Source organism: Xenopus tropicalis, chromosome 6 (assembly GCF_000004195.4).
Source record: "Xenopus tropicalis strain Nigerian chromosome 6, UCB_Xtro_10.0, whole genome shotgun sequence".
In the NCBI taxonomy this organism is placed as follows: Eukaryota; Metazoa; Chordata; class Amphibia; order Anura; family Pipidae; genus Xenopus; species Xenopus tropicalis.
Genome location: NC_030682.2, coordinates 83,496,549 through 83,517,419, shown reverse-complemented (window position 1 = coordinate 83,517,419; position 20,871 = coordinate 83,496,549).

The window sequence follows — 20,871 nt, the reverse complement described above, 5'->3', positions numbered from 1 at the left end:
GCATATATATATATATATACAGTATATATATATATATATATATATATATATATATATATATATATATATATAATATATATATATTATATATATATATATATATGTAGGGGTTTACCAAAAACGGACCCTTAGGACAGGAACCCCTAGGACAGGCCACAGGGTGGTGCTGGGAAACAGGGACACTGGGATGACTGGGTTGTCAATAGTTAATGGGGTGTACACCTGTAGTTCGGGTTATGGCCACAGGGTGGTGCATAGGCCCATATAAGGGAAGCAGCAGGGCTGTGGGGTTGGTTAGTCCAGGGACTGCTCCAGTAGTGGAGTGAGTGCCCCGGGCATAGTTCTAGATAGGAGTCCTGTAATAGATCGCTCTAGGAGTGATATGTAGGGCAGCCTAGGTTAGAATGGGCGGACATGGCCCCTCCAGGAGTAGTAGTGAGGTTAAGACCTCCCGGCATTATATCAGCCGGAGTGCAGGGAACTAAGTGGCTAGGGAAGGTGTACCAAGGCACCACTAGTCCAGGAGGCCGGATCTGAGGATGCCCAGTGAGAGTACCGGTGTGGGTCCCTGTGGGGTAACGTCCTAGCGTGAGTACCGGGGGAACTCTATGGTAGAGTGTCTTGCCGTGAGTACCGGGGAGAGCCCCTAGAGGGGAGCACATGTCGGGAGTACCATTGGGTAGGCCAACAGGAGATGTTACTCAATGAGACATATGGAGATATACCCTGCACTGTATACTATTGTTAAGCTGCTCCTGGAGAGGTGTTCGTCCAATAAACCTTTTCAGTTACTTTATTCATATACTCGTGTGGTGAGATCTATTAGTCCGGAGGAGCACACCAACCTATGAAGTTCCCAGGGGGTAGGAAATAAGTCCATACCACTATCCCTGGGTGGAGGCACGCCATTGCTGGGAAACGCCTGTCCCCAAAGTAAGCGGGGCTCAGGGCTCCTGTAGCGCCAAGTAAACAAGTAGTACCACACATCTCTGCTCAGGTGGGCTACATTTGGAGGCACTGCTGAGATGAGAGCAGGAACTTTTTGCCAGACCGGGTCCTAAAGGAACTGAGGCCTAGTGGGTCTGTGAAACCCTTCTTCCGATCGGGCTAGATTTGGGCCATCCTGATCCGCATCCCCAGGTGGGATTTGGCGCGAAAAGAGGAGCAAGGCCGCTCCTAGCCAATAGGATTGCAGGAAAATTGGCGCCAAGAGAGAGCCGGGGAAGACACGTGAGATTGAGGCATGCCAGAGGGGGAAACTACCTAATTAGCATACCGACCGCCCCGTGAGGTTCAGCGGCCAATAGGACATGCTAGAAAGAGCGCCAAGGGCTGAGGAAGTGACGATGCTAGTTGACGTCACGGCGGCCATTTTGGGACTTTCTCAGTTGATAGTGAGCCGCGAGAGTAAGCTCCTCTGCGATTTCACAGCAAGCATGTCGATCAAGTCCGGAAGTGAAAGAGGGAGTGCGACACCACTGCTTCCTAGACCGGAAGATGGTAGCCTGTATGATGCTAATATTCGCTACGTGTGGCTAGGATCTTTTGTGGAAAAGCCCACGCAGTTGGGAGAATTCATCATGGTGCCAATATGTGGTGACTGCGGGGCCGAAGCCCATTCAGCCCTAAAACAGGCCCTGGGTCGCTGCCCAAGCTGTGGACACAGATGCTGGATGGGACCTTTGAGAGAGGACAAGCTGAGCGGTGGATACGGAACCACGCTGGCAATGTTGGCGACTCTAAATACCAACCAGCCAAGTCCAGCCGTATATGGGCGATACCTAGGGGACGGTGACCTTACCCTGGTGTCCGGACCACTACAACTGTATCCCTGGAAGGTGGAGATCTCGGGGTCAGTAGCCTCAGGGGACGTAAGTAATGAGAAACCCCAGGGGGTGAATGAGGAGTCCCAAGGTTGGGAATCCCAGGCCGAACGGGTAGAGAGTGAGCCTGCAGCCATTTTACCCGAAGCCCCTAGTATCAGTCCAGCCCAGGCTACGGTTGAGCCAGAACCCCAAGGGGTGCAGCAAGGCCCGGAGAAGGCCGAGCAGAGTCCCGAGCCCATTAGTGATAAGGGGGGACCACCTGAAGTAAAGTCTCTACCACCCTATATAGAGGTTCTCAAAAAGAGGAATGAAGCCTCTGAAGGAGCCAACGGGGCAGTTAGTACCCCTAATCCCGGATGGGATAACCTGGATGAGACTGAGGAGGAAGACTTCTATAGTCCTCAGTTGTTTAAACTGCCTAACAGTATCCTAGCTCCTAGAAAAATTACGAAAGAGGAGGAGAAGGACTTCTGGGTCCTGCCTGGTAAGGGTGACCCCGATATATTCTGCCGAGTGTCCAGAATACAGCGGGTCATGAATTACAAGATATTTAGGCTATGGGGATACTATATGCCGTACGCACCCCTCTGGGTGTATGATAAAATGCAGTCCCTAATGGACGATTGGGTGGTGGCGGAGATAGCAGCCAAGGAAAAGAAGGCTGGGAAGTGCCTGTACCACGCTGATCCCCTGAAGAAAATGGCGGCCTGGAAGTTTGTCAGGGCGCTGGAAAAAGAGTGGTGGTGGGGCCGCACTGTGCTACGCCACACCGTATATAGCTGCGGGAGAAAGAGCCCAGAGCCGCGCTATTTTAGTACGGAAGTTGAATTGCCCAGTGGGGTACAAGTGGAGAAGCCACACCCTTGCTACTACGCTTCATATATTGATATACAGATGCGTTTTGCGTATATGGTGTGAGAGAGTCTTCAGTGGGACTTGTTTAATCCCAGGAGGGAACTTTTCAGTTCAGGGGTGAGTGACACCTGCCGTTTAGGTGTGCCCCTCAGGAGGGACTTGTCCTTTTCCCAGGGAGGAACCGTCGGCGATGGGTAAGGACCACCCACGTCGCAGCCAACCGGCTGGTTGGGAGGAAAGTGTCGCTTCTGTCACGATTCCCGGAGGGGAGATTCTGAGTTAGCCCAAGAGGGCGCAAGTTTGCCAGATGTCCACCCGTTGGTGGATGAACGGACCCAAGGTGCTGATTGCCTTGGGAGCTGGACTCCCTCAAGGAGAAGGGGGGGCCAAGAAGAAATTTAGTTTGCTGTGAAATAAAGAAATTGTTGATTTGGGCAATAACTTGTCCTTTGTGTGTCTTTGAGTGTGAAATGTTTAAGGGACAGAGACTCTTGTGGGGACTTTCACAAAGACTTTGGAGGGTGGGAATGTTGTTATATCTCACTTTTCCTTTTCAGTCATCCATTGTACCCTGGCAGTCTCCTGGAGGAACTGTGAAGCGTGATGTGAAAACAACATAGTAAATGTATTGTATTTAGTAGAATGTGTGTCAGCCAGGATGTGACAATTTTCTTGTAGGGAGAGAATGTAGGGGTTTACCAAAAACGGACCCTTAGGACAGGAACCCCTAGGACAGGCCACAGGGTGGTGCTGGGAAACAGGGACACTGGGATGACTGGGTTGTCAATAGTTAATGGGGTGTACACCTGTAGTTCGGGTTATGGCCACAGGGTGGTGCATAGGCCCATATAAGGGAAGCAGCAGGGCTGTGGGGTTGGTTAGTCCAGGGACTGCTCCAGTAGTGGAGTGAGTGCCCCGGGCATAGTTCTAGATAGGAGTCCTGTAATAGATCGCTCTAGGAGTGATATGTAGGGCAGCCTAGGTTAGAATGGGCGGACATGGCCCCTCCAGGAGTAGTAGTGAGGTTAAGACCTCCCGGCATTATATCAGCCGGAGTGCAGGGAACTAAGTGGCTAGGGAAGGTGTACCAAGGCACCACTAGTCCAGGAGGCCGGATCTGAGGATGCCCAGTGAGAGTACCGGTGTGGGTCCCTGTGGGGTAACGTCCTAGCGTGAGTACCGGGGGAACTCTATGGTAGAGTGTCTTGCCGTGAGTACCGGGGAGAGCCCCTAGAGGGGAGCACATGTCGGGAGTACCATTGGGTAGGCCAACAGGAGATGGTACTCAATGAGACGTATGGAGATATACCCTGCACTGTATACTATTGTTAAGCTGCTCCTGGAGAGGTGTTCGTCCAATAAACCTTTTCAGTTACTTTATTCATATACCTGTGTGGTGAGATCTATTAGTCTGGAAAAGCACACCATCCTATGAAGTTCCCAGGGGGGTAGGACATAAGTCCATACCACTATCCCTGGGTGGAGGCACGCCATTGTTGGGAAACGCCTGTCCCCAAAGTAAGCGGGGCTCAGGGCTCCTGTAGCGCCAAGCAAGCAAGTAAGCAAGTAGTACCACAGATATCAGCTCAGGTGGGCTACATATATATATATATATATATATATATATATACTTTGATATCAGCATTAATTTATGTTGGATTAGTTTACATCAATTATCAGGTATGAAATTAATTACAGGGAAACATTAAAACAAGTGCAAATTTCACAGTTTATTTAACAAAAAGAATAGAGAATGGTATTTTTAAGCATAAAAAGTGAATTATTCATAATGTTTTTTCAGATAATACATCTAAGACCTGTATGCAAGTAAAATACATTTTTCCATTAACTTCTATTATAGCATGCTAAATATCTCTTTGTGTTTATTTCTTATGATCTGCAATTTTAATATCATGAACTCAGGTCACATAAAGCATTATCTGTATGACCAATCCACCAACGGTTAATGCTTTATTTTTCTGGTACAGGTATGGGATCCATTATCCAGAAACCCGATTTCCAGAAAGCTCCAAATTTCAGAAAGCCTGTCTCCCATAGACCCATAATTATGATTTTTTAAAATTGATTTCCTTTTTCTCTGTAAAAATAAAATAGTACTTTGTATTTGATCCAAACTAAGATATAGTTAATCGTTACTGGATCCAAAATAATCCTATTGAGTTTAATTAATGTTTTTTTGATTTTTTAATAGACTTAAGGTATGAAGATCCAAATTACAAAAAGAACCCTTATCCCGGAAACCCTTGGTCCCGAGCATTCTGTATAATGGGTCCTATACCTGTATTATAATAAGCTACCACTGCAATCAACAAATAAGCATTTACTTTCATTTTCTAGGGTCATTAATCAGCAAGTACAAAGAAATTTTATTAAAACCCTATTGCCAGTGCTAAAGAGAAACACCGGTATGTGCAGGTGTGACTTAAAGTGTTAAGGATGAGACCTCCTTTTCATATGATTATAATATTTATTTCCAAAATACAGTAAGAGTAGTGTGCAGAAGCACAGATGGCAAGCATCTTATTTATATTTTGTGAATGCTTTTCCTAACCCTCAGGACCGCATTGTTTATTTCCTACAGCATCCATATGATACGCTACATATTGCATTATTGCCCCTGGGTTCTGCTTCATGATAGAATACAATTGGAAGCATATTTGAGGGGTGTGCAGATGGAACAGATTGAGAAATTGTACACTCTCTCCAGTTTACCTCATGGGTGTTTTTTCTCTCTCTCATCTTTAAACATCTATTAAACAAATGATTTAAAAAGAGTTTCAATCATAAGTGTTTTAAATACAAGTAGAATTAGATTTCTTTTTGCTATCATTTCTTGATCTGCTACACTGATCATCATAAATATTTTAACTGACTTATGGATAAAAAAAATTCAATAAGAACACACCATTAATAACAATATTAAAGTCCCAAGTTATGGCGTTGTTTAATATAAGTATGGTTGTAAATCACAATCACTGGAGTCTGTTTTGCACCATAGGTATAAATACAAAAGCAGATAAGAAGACTTTTAAGCAGCTCTAAGCAGTAGTTTTAACTGCAAAGTGGTTTATTAGCAGTGTACAAGCTACCTTTGGGAATCAGCACCATCGCACCTTTTTTTTTACACTTTGCACACTATGTTTGGTTGTGCGTAAGGCTAGTGTCACACAAGGTGGATTCTCGAACTGTGAATAAACACAGGCTGAGGATCTGCTTCCACCAGGTGCAGTCACATCAACAAGCTTTTGAGCGTAAGGGCGGATTTTCAAGAATACTCCCAATCTGTTATATATATTGAGGAAATTCTAAAGCCCCTACAAGCCTAATTACAGATAAAAGAGAACCCAAGGAGAATGCTGCTTACCAGCCATATGTCAATCATATTGCTATTATCTTACATATAAAGTTTTTTTTTTTATTCTCATGACATTACACAATAATCAGCCAACAAACTAACATGATAAAGTATGGTGGGATTTGGGGTCTAACAACATGTACTGAGTATTGACCAACAGGATTTAAATCATCTGTAAGGTTTCATTCATTGAAAAAAAAAAAAAAAAAACCCTTAGACCCACTGTTACAGTGAGGAGCACTTTGTGGGAGCACTTTAAGACTAAATAGAATATACAAATACAAAGGAAGTGCAAATGGTCTGGCCAAATTATCTACAAACATACAAACAAGAGAGGGGGATCAATCAATGCAGCCTTTGATAAATATGACCATAGATAAATAGTTAGGACCACCAAATGGGGTTTACCTTGACGTGGTATGGTGGCTCAACAATCTTGTGATAATAATTTTGTAACTAAAAACCCTTGTTCTTTGAAAATACATGCACTAGCATAGATACCTATTTACTTATGAAACAGGGGACCAGGGAATGTGCATTGATCAATCCCCCTCTCATTTCTTTCCTCCCCTTGTTTACTTAGAGTATCTATTGCAGCCAGCAACCCTTGTCCCCTAGTTGACATAAAGAGGTCAGCAAAACTTTCCTTGTTGAAAATGTTAACTGAATATACCTTATCTTGAAAAATTATGTTTTATCATTTAAGCCATGAGTTAATCATTTAAGCCATGAAAGATCCTTGTAGGTGCAAGGATATATACAATATATATATATATATATATATATATATATATATATATATATTGTACATATTATAATGCAATTATAATACACTAATATTTGTTTGAACCACAAGACCCTTGGTGCTGGTTGTGTTTGATTTGGTATATATATATATATATATAAAATAAAACACAGCCAGCACCAAGGGTCTTATAGTTCAAAACAATCTCAAGTGTAACCGATGTTTGGGACCGAAACGTCGGTTATACATGCAATACACTTGAGATTGTTTTGAACTATAAGACCCTTGGTGCTGGCTGTGTTTTATTTTGTATTTTGTATTTTTAAAATAATTTAGTATGCTTAAAATTTACTAAAAAAGACCTTGAAATAATGAATGAACACTTTAAAGACGCTACTTTAAATGACATCTTTTCTTACTAAATTTATAGTCCCATTCTCTCCCCTTCTCCAAATCTCATGTATATTTAGACAGAGTGATCAGATGCCATAAATACTGTACCTTTTCAAAGCTAAGTTTCTTTTAACATTCTTTTCTTTCTAAATAAATCTATTTTATATATTATCTGAACACAATCTATCATGCTAGCACTGAATAGAGCATCAAAATGCCATTTTTCTATTCTTAAGTTCTTTTGTTGACTCATTTTTCATATAAAGACGTTAGTAGTAAGACAAAATATATCCAGACTTCTTACAGTTTAACAGAAGTTTAAATACTAAATAAATGTTTTGTTGAAAATCTTTGTGTACTAAAGCACATGCCATTGACTGGTACAGGAATGGCTACTATAAACATTCAAGACAAAAGCTATGCAATGCTCTTGCATGCTTTACATGATTTTGCAATATTACCTTGTGCTGGGGTAGTTATACCTTTGAGGGACACCTAGTGGTTACCATCACACAATATTTTTCTTGGAAAGGCCAGTTTGCGGTAGTTGATGCTGCCAGTGGAAAATGGCCATTGGAGAACATGTGCTACTTCTGAAAAAAATGAACAAACATTGTGCTGCTTACTTTACAGATGCAGCCATCAAGATCTTTACATTTTGTCTCACCGTGTCCAGACAAAATCCTGCCTCTAGATAGCTAGAGATAGCTAGAGTGCAAAGACTTACCAGCAATACACAATAGAAAACACCATAGACTGTGTGCCACGTGGCGGCAAATTTTGGTATTTTTTTAACTGGAAGAGACATTATGCAACAACAATGGTAAAGGAAGTTGGTTGCATTGTATAACTAGAAAGGGAAGTTTGAGAACAATCTTCATGTTGGTTTGAAAAATGTGAAGTCACTAAATCAAATCTGATCTGTTGTTGGCTCTGCTCACTTTTCTAACCTTGGACAACAATTATATAGTAAAAAACCACTGTGCAAAGTTTGAGGACCCTGGTTAGAATAGTCTCTGAATGGCAGCAATTTAAATTTCCCCACTGAAAGTCAACGAGTGACATCTGATTGGCGGTTGTTCAACCGCCACTTTTTCTAACCTGGAACTGCAGTTACCCAGTGACTAACTCTGAAAAGTTTAGGGACCTTAGGATTAATAGTTAAAGAACGGCAGCAGTTTAAATTTAAACCAATAAAAGTCAATAGGTAAACTGTGATTGGTGGATGGTGGGTGTGCCCCCTTTTTCTAACCTTGAGTCGAAGTCACCCAGTGACAAACAGTGGGCACCTTGGCCTAAATAGTGTGAAAATAACAGCATTTTAAACTTAAACCAATGAAATTCAATGGATGAAATCTGATTGGCTGTTAGTGGCCCAACTCATTGTTCCTATTTTGAACTGTAGTCCCCCAGTGACCAACTTTGCAAAGTTTGGGGACTCAGGCATACAAACTGTGGGACTGACAGCATTTTACGTTTCACCATTGAAAGTAAATAGGGGAAATGTGATTGGTTGTTGGTGACTAACTTTGGAAAGTTTAACAACCCTGGAATTAATACTTAAATAATGGCATCAATAAACTGATGAAATGTAATGGGTGGAAATGGATTGGCTGTTGGCGACTCCGCCCACTTTTTCTAACCCTGAATATGTAGTCAGCCAATGACTGACTACAGTGACTGTGCAAAGTTTGGGAACCCTGGCATAAATTGTGTGAGAAAGGCAGCATTTTAAATTTAAACAAAAAAAAAATCAATAGGTAAAGTCTGATTGGCTGTTGGTGCTCCACTCACTTTTTAAAACATAAAAATGTAGTCCCTAGTGACCCTGGTGTTAATACTGTGAGAATGGCAGTAGGCTGAATTTCTCCATTGAAAATCAATAGGTAAAATCTGATTGTCTGTTGGTGACTCCACCCACTTTTTCTGACTCTGAACCACAGTTACCTGGTGACTAGCTTTGCAAAGTTTGGGGATCTTAGTATTATGGCAGCAGTTTAAATTTAAATGTATGAAGTCTATAGGTAAAATCTGATTGGCTGTTGTTGGCCCCGCCCACTTTTCGTAACTTGGTATGAAATCACCCAGTAACAAACTGTGTAAAATTTGGGGACCCTGACAAACATGTGAGAATGGCAGCAGTTATAAATTCCCCACTGAAAAAATGAAAGAAATTTGATTGGCTTTTGGTGGCCCGCCCACTTTTTCTAACCTTGAGTACGTAATCACTCAGTGACTGACTGTGCAAAGATTGGGAACCCTCGCATCAAACCAATAAAATTCCATAGGTGAAATCTGATTGTCTGTTAACAGGTCCCATACCTGTACAATAAATAATAGTAGTAAATTGCATAAATCATCTATTGCATACATATAATCAGCAAATAAAGTCTATGCTATTGAACACATATTTTGTATGTCATAATTTATGTGCAATTGCTGCTAAGTTACTGTATTTGAGAACTTTAACCAGAAGAACAAAAAAGGGGACTGGAAAGGACTGGAAAAAGGGAGGGAAAAGTGAGCTGAGCTAGGGTACCACAGGATCTCTCAAATGATAGGGTATAGTATGTAACACACCCAATATATTTTCATTTTTTCCCATATTCTTATTTGACAAGTAACTGTCATTTCTTTGCTATTAGACACACAACTATAAGTTGTTTGCTATGGACACACAATTTATGAGTGCTATGTGAAAGCTAATTGGGTTTACGGGATAAAAAAAAAACCAGAAACAACCCAGAGTTTCATTTATAGGCATAAATATATCAGTCCATAGGTTTTTAACAATAGGACAGTTCCACCACATGTGTAAGTCATCCAGAGGTTCTGCACATTCTCTAGGACAAAGATCTGAGGAATGTAAGGTACCAGTCATGGTATACTTTGTAAGTATTTTCTTTTAGCCTACTATTAATAGATAATTCAACTACATTAGATTGGTCAACCTTTGTTATAATCTGAACATTTCCTTTCAGCCTTGTTTTCAGATTGCAGGAAATCAGAATACATTATACAAATTGTTGTATTTGGAACAAATTATTAGCACCACAAGAAGGATGTAGTAAGAATGCCCAGTGAAAATATTCTGTTATAGATTAAGATCTTCTTTGCATTGTCCCAAGTAGTGATAGAAAATTTAATGATAGCATTGTGTGTCCACTGACTAGGACTACATTAGTTTCTCGCTATAGGAAATTGGCTGTGGCATGTGGAGCAAATAGTTGGTTCTCTAATTCTACCCACCTCTGATAATATCTTGGAGTATGCTCTGGTCAGCTGTGCCAAGGCAGTTGCTTTCCTATAGTATTTCAAGTTTAGATATGCAAGGATCCCCACGGGATGTGGGTTGACTACATGATTGTTTATTTTCTTGTTGTGCCATTTGAAGTTTGAAGTGAACATTGTATTTTGTAATCATTCCAATTCTTTTTTTAGGAGGGGAAACAGGAAAAACATTAAATAAGTAAAGTAACTTAGAAGCAACATCATTTTAAGGAAGCATATTCTTCCCAATCATGCGATGGGAAGTCTATGCCAAAAATGAATGTCCTTATGTAGATTAGACAGAACTTAGAATTGTTAAGTTATGAAGCTTCTTTTTGTTCACTGAAATTCAAAATTCACTTCTAGTAACGTGAGATTTAGGGCTTCAGAATATTTAGTTATTAAATGGCATCTATAGTCAATAAGCAAAAAATGATTTTTGGGTCCCCAACTCATAAATACATTTATCACCAATTTGCAATAAGTAATGCATGGAAATTTGCAGCATTAAAGAAATACATGCAAAAGTTTGTCCTGCTTCTCCTTTTGCCCTTAGATCCATTCATAATGATCTTCTGACAGCCACCTGCTGTGCAGCTTAGTTATAAGGAATTTTGGCTCTGTCCTCCACTTCCCAGCAGGATGAAAAATGTATTTGTCTTTGTTTTTTAGTGAAGCTTCTGTTGTAAGGCTAAACTAAAGTGATTTTCATCCTTTTAGGCAGTGCAACACAGAACCAAAAATTCTTCGCAGCATCTGTCAGAAGTTCCGTATAAATGGCTCTAAGGCAGGGATCCCCAACATTTTATACCCATGAGCCACATTCAAATGGAAAAAGTTTTGGAGAGCAACACAAGCACGAAAAAATTTCCTGCAGGTACCAATGAGAGTTATAATTGGCTATTTGATATGTTGACTGCCAGCCTACAGAAGGCTCTGTTCGGCAATTACACTGGGTTTTTATGCAACCAAAACTTGCCTCCTAACCAGAAATTCAAAAATAAGTACCTACTTTGAGGCCACTGGGAGCAACATCAAAAGAGTTGGCAAGCTACAGTACATGATGCTCACAAGCCACTGGTTGGGGATCACTGCTCTATAGGCACAGGGGCAAACAGGAATCTCATGCAGGTATGGTGTAAAATGTTTTATGCAAGTAAATTGGTGAAACATTTATTTACATGTGCGGAACCTAAAAATTGATTTGAGTTTTTGATCCCCTTTTATTTTAAACTCTCAAAACTGCACCAAAACATTGAAGTTCTCTGTATAGGTTGCGTAAAGTAGTTAGGGGTCTTGCTATGAAAAAAGTGACATCTGCAAACAGCACATTTTATATCTAGCTGAGCCAATAGTAATTCCTGAGATATCCAGGTCAAGGCATAAACAGTACTTTGGGCTAGTGATTTTAGCAGAGAAAGAGGACAGTTCTGCTTAGTGCCATTTTCCATAGGGAAGGAAGAAGAGTAGTAGCCAACCACAGATACCTGTGTTCTAGGGTCAAGCTCTGATTGGCTGACCAATAATGCTGCTGGATGGGAGAGCAAGGTGAAAACCATGAGGATGAAAGAACTTATCAGCTGCTTGCCTGACGTAATAATTAAGAAGAGTGACCATGTTTGTCAAGATCTTGCTGCAAAGATGCCACATCCTATATGGAATTATTTAGGCTGCATAGGTTTGTGTCATTTACAGACACTGATACATTGTTTAATATGCCGTCCCCTAAGTCTTTAATGAATACACTAAGTAAAAGTGGACCAAATACAGAACCCTGTTGGACCCTTCTAAGAACCCTACTCCAAGTAGAGATGGTACCATTGACAACCACCCAATGCACAAAATTCTGTAGCTAATTTCCTATCCATGTTCAAACATCATTACTAAGACCAACAGACTAGAAAATATTTGTTTATGCTTCATTATATCAAATGTTGTGGCAAACTTCTAGCAATCCTGTACCCCAAAGCAGCTCCACTGTCATTACTCAGGTGCACTCCATCCCTGACAAAGAACCTGTACCCACTGAAAACTCATTCCCGTCCTCAAAAAAACCCAAAGCCTTCCTCCCTAGATCATGGCAAAAAATTGTTAAGTCTATACATGAGCACCTATATACAACCTATACTTAAAACAACACTAACATCAGTAAAAAAAAAAGTGTGGTAGTGATTGTGACATGTCAAAATAAAGTGTGTTCCCTTTGTACCATACTGATGATGAATTGTGTATATACACTGCCAATAAGTCAAGAGACCAATAGTTACAATTATTAATACACTAAATAATCAGCTTTGCCATTAGATCTAGATCAATGTGGGAAAAGAATCAAGAACTTGTGCAATGGGTGATGAGGTTTCTATAAGAGGTCCAATTACCATTAGCATTACAGAATCCTAACATAAACCTGTTAACTTTACAGAAATATTGTTTTCAGAGCTTTTTCCCTGGAGACCTATTTATCATAAAGATACCAGATTCCACAAGCAGCAGTTTTGATAGAAAATTAGCTAACCATTGTATATTCTCTAAAGAATACTCTGTTGCACTGCTTTTATAAACTGTTAGTTCCTAAGGAGACTGTCAGTCTCTGTGCCACTGCATGGAAGAACCTTTTGCTCCTCAGACTGAGCAAAGACAAGAATATTTGACTTGTGTTTTTGTATGATAAAAAGTTTTGATAGGAGCACTGCAAGATTAGAATTTAGGTAAGTAATTGAGGACAATGTGAGTCCCTAAAAGTATAAGATACATTTGTGTTAATATTCTGTGAAAAAATAACACTAGTATTTTAAAATAAAGAATATAGAACAGATTTTTTTTTTTTTTTTTTTAAAAAAGGTAATATTTTGTATTAATTCATTTTGTGGTATTACATAGAACCAACACATCTTACACAGTGCATTATTGCCATCTGTCTCTGCCCCCATCGACCTTACAAGCTAAAGTCCCTTACACATTTACTCAGTGGGGTAAATGTTTCATTCAGAGAATGAATGAGCCTGCCTGTATGTTTTTGGAATGTGGGAGGAAACCAGAGTACAAGGAAACCCACGTAGACAAGGGTAGAACATACAAAGTCTTTGCAGACAGTGCACAAACTTAAATTAAACTCAGGATCTCAATGCTGCAAGGCAGACATTCTACCCAGTGTGTTACGATGCTATATTAACTGAAAATAATTAATAAATGCATTAAAACATGGAGAAATAATTTATGGTACTGTTTTAGCATCATGTTATGACTGTTATTTGTATTTGCTATACACACCTTTTAAAAAAATGTTGAACAATTTGTTGTTTTAATTTGCAGAATTGAAGAACTGACTGCTCATCAAGTGAAGAATAATTTTTATATATATTATATATATTCATCCATACAAAAAATATCTTTAATGATTATTGACTAATATTGACTAATATTATTGCCTATTTATGATATCATGAATTAATATTTATAAAATGTATAAGAGTATAAATATTATAAAAATGGAATTAGCGAGATACTAATACAGAAAAATATAAGATATCTGGTTGCACTGCAGATTTATGGCTAAAGGAAGCAGGTATAGACAAAACCAGATGCCTAAAAGCTGGATTTAGCAATTTTTGCGCAGTAAAGAAATTAATATAAACATTTTTAGTATATATTTTTCTCTAAAAGCAATAAAAATAAAAGCATTACAAATCCATGTGCCATTTTGTAGCTCCTTTCTGCAGTGAGCACCATTCAAAATACTGGACACATTAAACCATGGTTTTCAGGGGCACACAGAGCTGAAGATGCAAAAATGTTTCATAAGCAACTGTACATACACATCTGTAAAAATAAACATCAAAATTTAACTGAAAAATTTCCACAGCAAAGTATTAATTTATTTACCATGGAAATGACAAAATGACATGTTTGAAAAATTACCAAATAACATTACTTATTTAGCATTACAGTCAAAAGGGCCACAATTTACAGGATACTGCCCCCAGAATAAAGGGCATATTTGCAAACAAAAATGAAGAGGTATGCCAGATTCAAAAATTTCATAAAAATGCAAGTTTAAAAGAAGCACCATAATAAAAGATATACATACAGACCTCCACCTTACACCTTTCGTAAGTTTTTGAGTTTGGAATATCTCTTTATTTTTTGTTAAAATTGTATGTTTACAATTATATGTTAAGTGGTTTACTCTCTCAACATTTGTTATTTATAGCCCACAGAATATGAAATAAAACCAGAACAAAAGTAACTGAAGCTTTGTACATTGCCCCAATGTTTTTTTTAACTGTTGAATGGATAGAAAGCTCTGTCAACCATTATTTTTCTTAGCTACTTCTCTGACTCTTCTGCCTGCATTGGGCTTTCATTGTACTTTTCTGCGTGTTGGGGAATTGGATTTACTCATATACACTGTTTCTAAGCTGTGATCAGTTTTCACAGATAGGATAATTCTCCAGTCCTAAAAATCTGAGCATAGAAACACAAGTATTGCCTACCTGGCTGTGGCTGCTATAGTCTCTAACAGGATAATTTCTGCAAAAATTTGCTGCTACACAATTTGTTGTGCATCAAAATATGTTGTGGTCACAGCAAAATGGGCGCAGTCATGGCAAAATAGGTGTGCGGCAACTGAGTTTTGTGAATTTTTTGCCATTTCGTGCCGTTTCACAAATTTTTCGCCGAAGCAAACTGAGACAGATGCTGGAGAGGTTGTTGGGAAAAAGGGCTCTCTGTCTTTTTTTTTGGACTGCCCAAAAATCTTTCTAGGGACAAGCAGAACTATTGTAAAATTAAGTTTTAATGTTTAACATTCCCTAGACCCCTTGATAAATACAGTGGATATATATACTCCTACAAATCTGACCATTGTTTCATTACTCATTTTGTAACTGCAGCCAGATGACTTATAAGCCTAAAATGGAAGCCATAGAAGTCCCCTGATTATTATAGAACAGTAGGAGTCAACACTAGGCTAACTGGGATAAAGAGCACTGACACTAATGTTAGAAACCTGTGAAGGAGGAAAAGGAAACATTATGTTCAAGTAACAACTGTACTTGTTCAATTATTTTACTTTAGTTTATTTCATTTGGCATGATGATGTATGTTGTAAAATTGACTTGGATTCTATAATTGAGTAAAATCCCATTTGGTAAAGGGGAAGAATGACCTTCTCCTCCCATGAATCTATACCCCTATTGCCCTTGCAGTGGCTGACCGACATTGTTTGCTATTATCTACACATACCCCCAGGTCCTTCTGCATAATGGATTTGCTTAACATGGTCAAATAAAAACAGCAAAATGCAACCATGCTTCTTTTATAAAATGTATGCTTAAAGTGGGGGTCATTTATACAATTCTGTGCAGCGCAAAATTATTTGCACAGTGAACATATTTGCCCTGCTCATGTTTAAATTTATAAAGCTGGACAAGACTGGTGCATTTAATATGCAAACATAATTGTACATATTTTTGCAGTGCGAGTGCCCTCAAAACGTTTTAAATATGTCATATTCACAAATTGTGAATATTTATGCGCATACTCTGAATCCAAATTATGCCACGACATTGGTGGCAATATTCGCTAAACTGAATTCTCAAATTACACATTTATATTCACAAAGGGAAAATTGGCACTATATTTGTGCACAATAAACACGCAGAGAGGGCAAATCACAATCTGATTTGTAAATTTTTTTGTGGAATTCGCATTTCACTGTGATTCGCAAAAAAAAGGAAAGAGGGGCACAACACTGCAAAATATCAAGGTTTAGAGGCAAACATGCGACACACAACTATTTGCGAAAAAATATGTGCTGCACGAACTTTACAAATGAACCCCAGTGTTTTTTATTAGATCACAAATTATTTCTGGAGTTTGGATTATTCTAGCAAAGAGCATGATATTTTAAAAGAGTTATCTGGAAACTATTGCCCTTTTAGGTACAGGTATGGGATCCCATATCTGGAAACCTGTTATCCAGAAAGCTCCAAATTACGGAAAGCCCATCTCCCATAGACTCCATTTTAATTAAATAATTCAGAATTTTAAAACTGATTTCCTTTTTCTCTGTAGTAATAAAACAATACCTTGGAATTGATCCCAACTAAGATATAAATAATCCTTATTGGATGGAAAATAATCCTATGGGGTTTAATTAATGTCTTATTGGTTTTTTAGTAGACTTAAGGTATAGAGATCCAAATTACAGAAAGACCTCTTATCCGGAATACCCTTGGTCCTGAGCACTCTGGATAACGGGCCCTATACCTGTATAATAATGCAGTATTTCAAATCCATTTGTTTATTCTCAAAGGTAGAATCCATTAATAGACAACTAATTTAGGTTACTGGGATTACTCTAGCACAGTTATCCCCAACCAGTGATCGTGAGCAACATTTTGAGCACCGCCCCATTTATTATTGCTCTCAGCGGCCTCAAAGTAGGTGCCCATTTTTACATTTCTGGCTTGGAGACAAGTTTTGGAAGTACAGAGACAAAGTTTACTCCAAGCAGAGCCTCCTACAGACTGAAAGTTCACATGGGGCTACCATGTAGACAATCACATCCTTTATTTGGCACCCACAAAGTACTTTCTTCATGCTTGTGAGGCTCACCAACACTTTTGAAATCTGTGGCTCACAAGTAAAAAAGACTGGGGATCCCTGCTCTGGCGTGTTAATTTTGGATACAGAATTACATAATAGATGTGGTTTACAAAATGCACAAGTCCATCAAGTTCCATCCCCTTATCAAAGTAAATTCTGACTTTTAGTTTAGGATGTCTAACATCATACCAAAACAGTCATCAATACCATGATTCTATGTGAAAACTGAACTTTTGTACTGGGTTTTTCGCCATCATGCATGAATACAGTGTACAGTTAGGGGCACATTTACTAACCCACGAACGGGCCGAATGCGTCCGATTGCGTTTTTTTCGTAATGATCGGTAATTTTGCGATTTTTTTCGGCGTCTTTACGATTTTTGCGTAAAAACGCGAGTTTTTCGGCGTCTTTACGATTTTTGCGTAAAAACGCGAGTTTTTCGGCATCATTGCGAAAGTTGCGCAAAGTCCCGATTTTTTCGTAGCGTTAAAACTTGCGCGAAACGTTGCGCCTTTTAAGTTTTAACGCTACGAAAAAGGCGCGACTTTGCGCGCAAGTGTTAACGCTACGAAAAAATCGCGACTTTGCGCAACTTTCGTAATGACGCCGAAAAACTCGCGTTTTTACGCAAAAATCGTAAAGACGCCGAAAAACTCGCGTTTTTACGCAAAAAATCGTAAAGACGCCGAAAAAATCGCAAAAAATACGAAAAAGTCGCAAAATGTTCGTTTCCAATTGGAATTTTTCCAATTCGGATTCGAAATCGTGTCTTAGTAAATCAGCCCCTTAGTGTGCACACTGTCAGTGTGGCTGATCCTACCTTCCTTCTCTAAACCTTGCTGTCAGGGTTATCCACAAATATGTGACTGGCAGGTAGGTATCTATATACTGTGTAACCTAGTGGCTAGATTAAAAACAAGAAACCAATACACGGTAAAACAAAGATTTACTAAACAAAAAGGAAAAATAACAAAAACAGTATGAGCTGGAAAACTATGAAATACGTTTCAATACAGGCCTATGGTTGAGGCTAGCAACAGGCTCAGGCAGTCCAGTAACAGGCTGTGGGTTAGGGCTAGAAGAAGACAGGGCAAGACCAAAACACAGGCTTTAAGTCTGGGCAGACAGCAGGCAAAGTGTCAGGAAACAGGCCAGAGGTCACTACCAGGAGATTCACAATGGCCACACAGGTCCAGTTCAAAATGCAGATCATGGTATAAAATCATTATATCATTATTATTTTCAAGATGTTTTCTAACATATAATGTATATTTAAATAAATGCTAATGAAAAACCTTTATTCAAAATAATTTGAATGTCAGTTGTTAACCCTTTACAAATAGGGCCAAATTAAGTTAAAAGGAATTCATTTCATGATTTAAAACATTTATGATTATATAGACTGCCATTGGCATATAATCAAACAAAATTTGAGGAATGCAGATGTTCCATACTGCACTGGGTAGAGATCCCAGACATAATACTGTAGCAAATAGTCTACTTAGTGCTAATGAACATTAGTTTCTGCTTGTTAAATGAGCTCTGATTTTGAACTGCTGAGTTTCACACAAATTCAGGTTATCTATACAGTCGTGCGGAAAATCTCAAAGATGAGTTCTTTATTAATAGCAAAAATGAGTGAGTCAGCCTGCTGGTCTAATAGTCTTCTCTATAATTTGAAATCATTGAAAGCAGCTTGTAATAACCTCTGAGAGCAGAGATCAGGCATGACCTTGACTACTTTTAAAATAAATGTATTAAATTAGAAAGTAACATTTCTAACTATATGTTTGTTTTATACACAAATTGCTTAGATTAACAAGAACATATTTTTTGTGTCTTCTTATTCTGCTTTTCAAATTTTAACATTTTTTGTAATAAATGAAGTGATTTCAGCACCTATTTATAACTCAATTTCCTACTTCGGAGGGCTGCCCACTAACTGGCAACTCACTAACTGGATGAACTGTAAGTGAAGTAAAACTACAGGAGTTTAAAAAAGAATGAATTCAAAATAGCACTCATTATGCTGTAAGTATATTGCAGACCATTTATATTTTCTAACTAAAATATAGTCATATTTTTAAGTCAGTTTAACGAGTGCTTAAAAGCTATAGAGCGGGTTATTTTGCTAATATTTGCTAGAGGGCATATATTCTGTAAGGTGAAGCAAGTGCAGATTGTAAAGGGTATGTTACATAGGGTTGGAAAAACATAGGGTAGCAAAAATCCCCTCTAATCCCCTCTAATGTACTTGTACAGAGAATTCATGTCCCCTCACAAGGGCCTTTTTTCCAGAGAAAACAACCCCAACCATGACATTCTAACCTTATAGTTTAAATCAAAGTAAAGCCTTTCCAGAGACCTATAAAGAAGCAAAATTATGTTGTATAAATCATTTAATTTCTGCTATTAATTATTATTATTTCTAATTCATTCTGAAATGAGCTTTTTTAAGTAGATTAAAAGCTTTAGATTGGTTGCGGGGCTCTAGCTTGAATGACCACCATTGAAATTTGGGGTGAATGGTTGTTTACTACTTTTCATACTCCTAGAAGTATAATATTATGTTTGTTATAACAAATTTTCTTCTCAACAGTTTTTTGACTCCCATCACTGCCAGCCAAATACCATACTTTGTGCACAAAGCTAATATGCCATGTCTTGAACTATTAATACAAAGAAGCAATGTCAAGAATGTAATTGTATAGCGTAGTGGCACCTGTGATGGTAGTGATGGGTGTGGCTTAGATCCAAGTCCAATAATAGTAGGAGGGGTACCAGATATATTTGGCCACAACTCAAACTACTAAGGGGCTTGACAATACTTTAAAATGTATTGTAACTCCTCCACAACAGTTTTTCTCAATATAATTTAACACTGAAGACGTAAAGAGCACTATGGCTACTTTCCTGATGTATCGTTAATGTAAATTATTGGCAACCTAAAAATGTTTAGTTATGTTGAGAAGCAAGCGGAAGACACTAGAAGGCCACCAGCTCAGCAGGAAGGCCAAATCATGTTTCAAGATTGTGGGTGGCAAAGGCAGTAGGGATTCTGGAAGCCATGATGATGACAAATATATGGTCATCATTTGTCTGTTAGTGTCCTGGGCCCAAGGTGCATTCATATCAGATGAGCTACTTGTTAACCTCATTTTGCCTGGTGGTGGGAAAATTAGTTCAAATTGAGTTGCTCAACTGGAACCCCTGTAAATCTCAAAATGTCTAGCCGGTTATAACCCACAAATTTAGTTATACATTATTAAACATTATTCTTTGCCACAAATAAGATATTAATTGCTGCAACTATGGCATGCTTTAATAAATATTAGGTGAAACTTCTAGGTCATTTTAGCTTTTTTTGTTTGCACACTGTAATTCAATTTGCTATCTAGAAGTAGATATAATAAAAGTAGGGCTTAATTATGGATAAAAATTATTAACATTCTTTATCCTGTAAAATATTATAACCTTAGGGTTATATATGAACAAAGGCAGGAATTTAACATTACAAACTGGTTATGTACACATTAACATGAATTGCAATAACATGAGTCATTAAAAGACCTATATAATCATAAGCGGGACCCTTACCAACAAGATCACAAAATACAAGCTGTTTGTCAGGCAGGTCACGCATAGCCAAAATCCCATTTGAGGGTCACATCTGCCAGCAAAGCCCTGCACTGCACAAAACACAGTAAAAATAATTACTAAGCAACAGCACAGCAAGAATTTTGTTTCTGGAAACAGGGAAAATGTCTTTTTCAAAAGACACATGGCATATTCATAT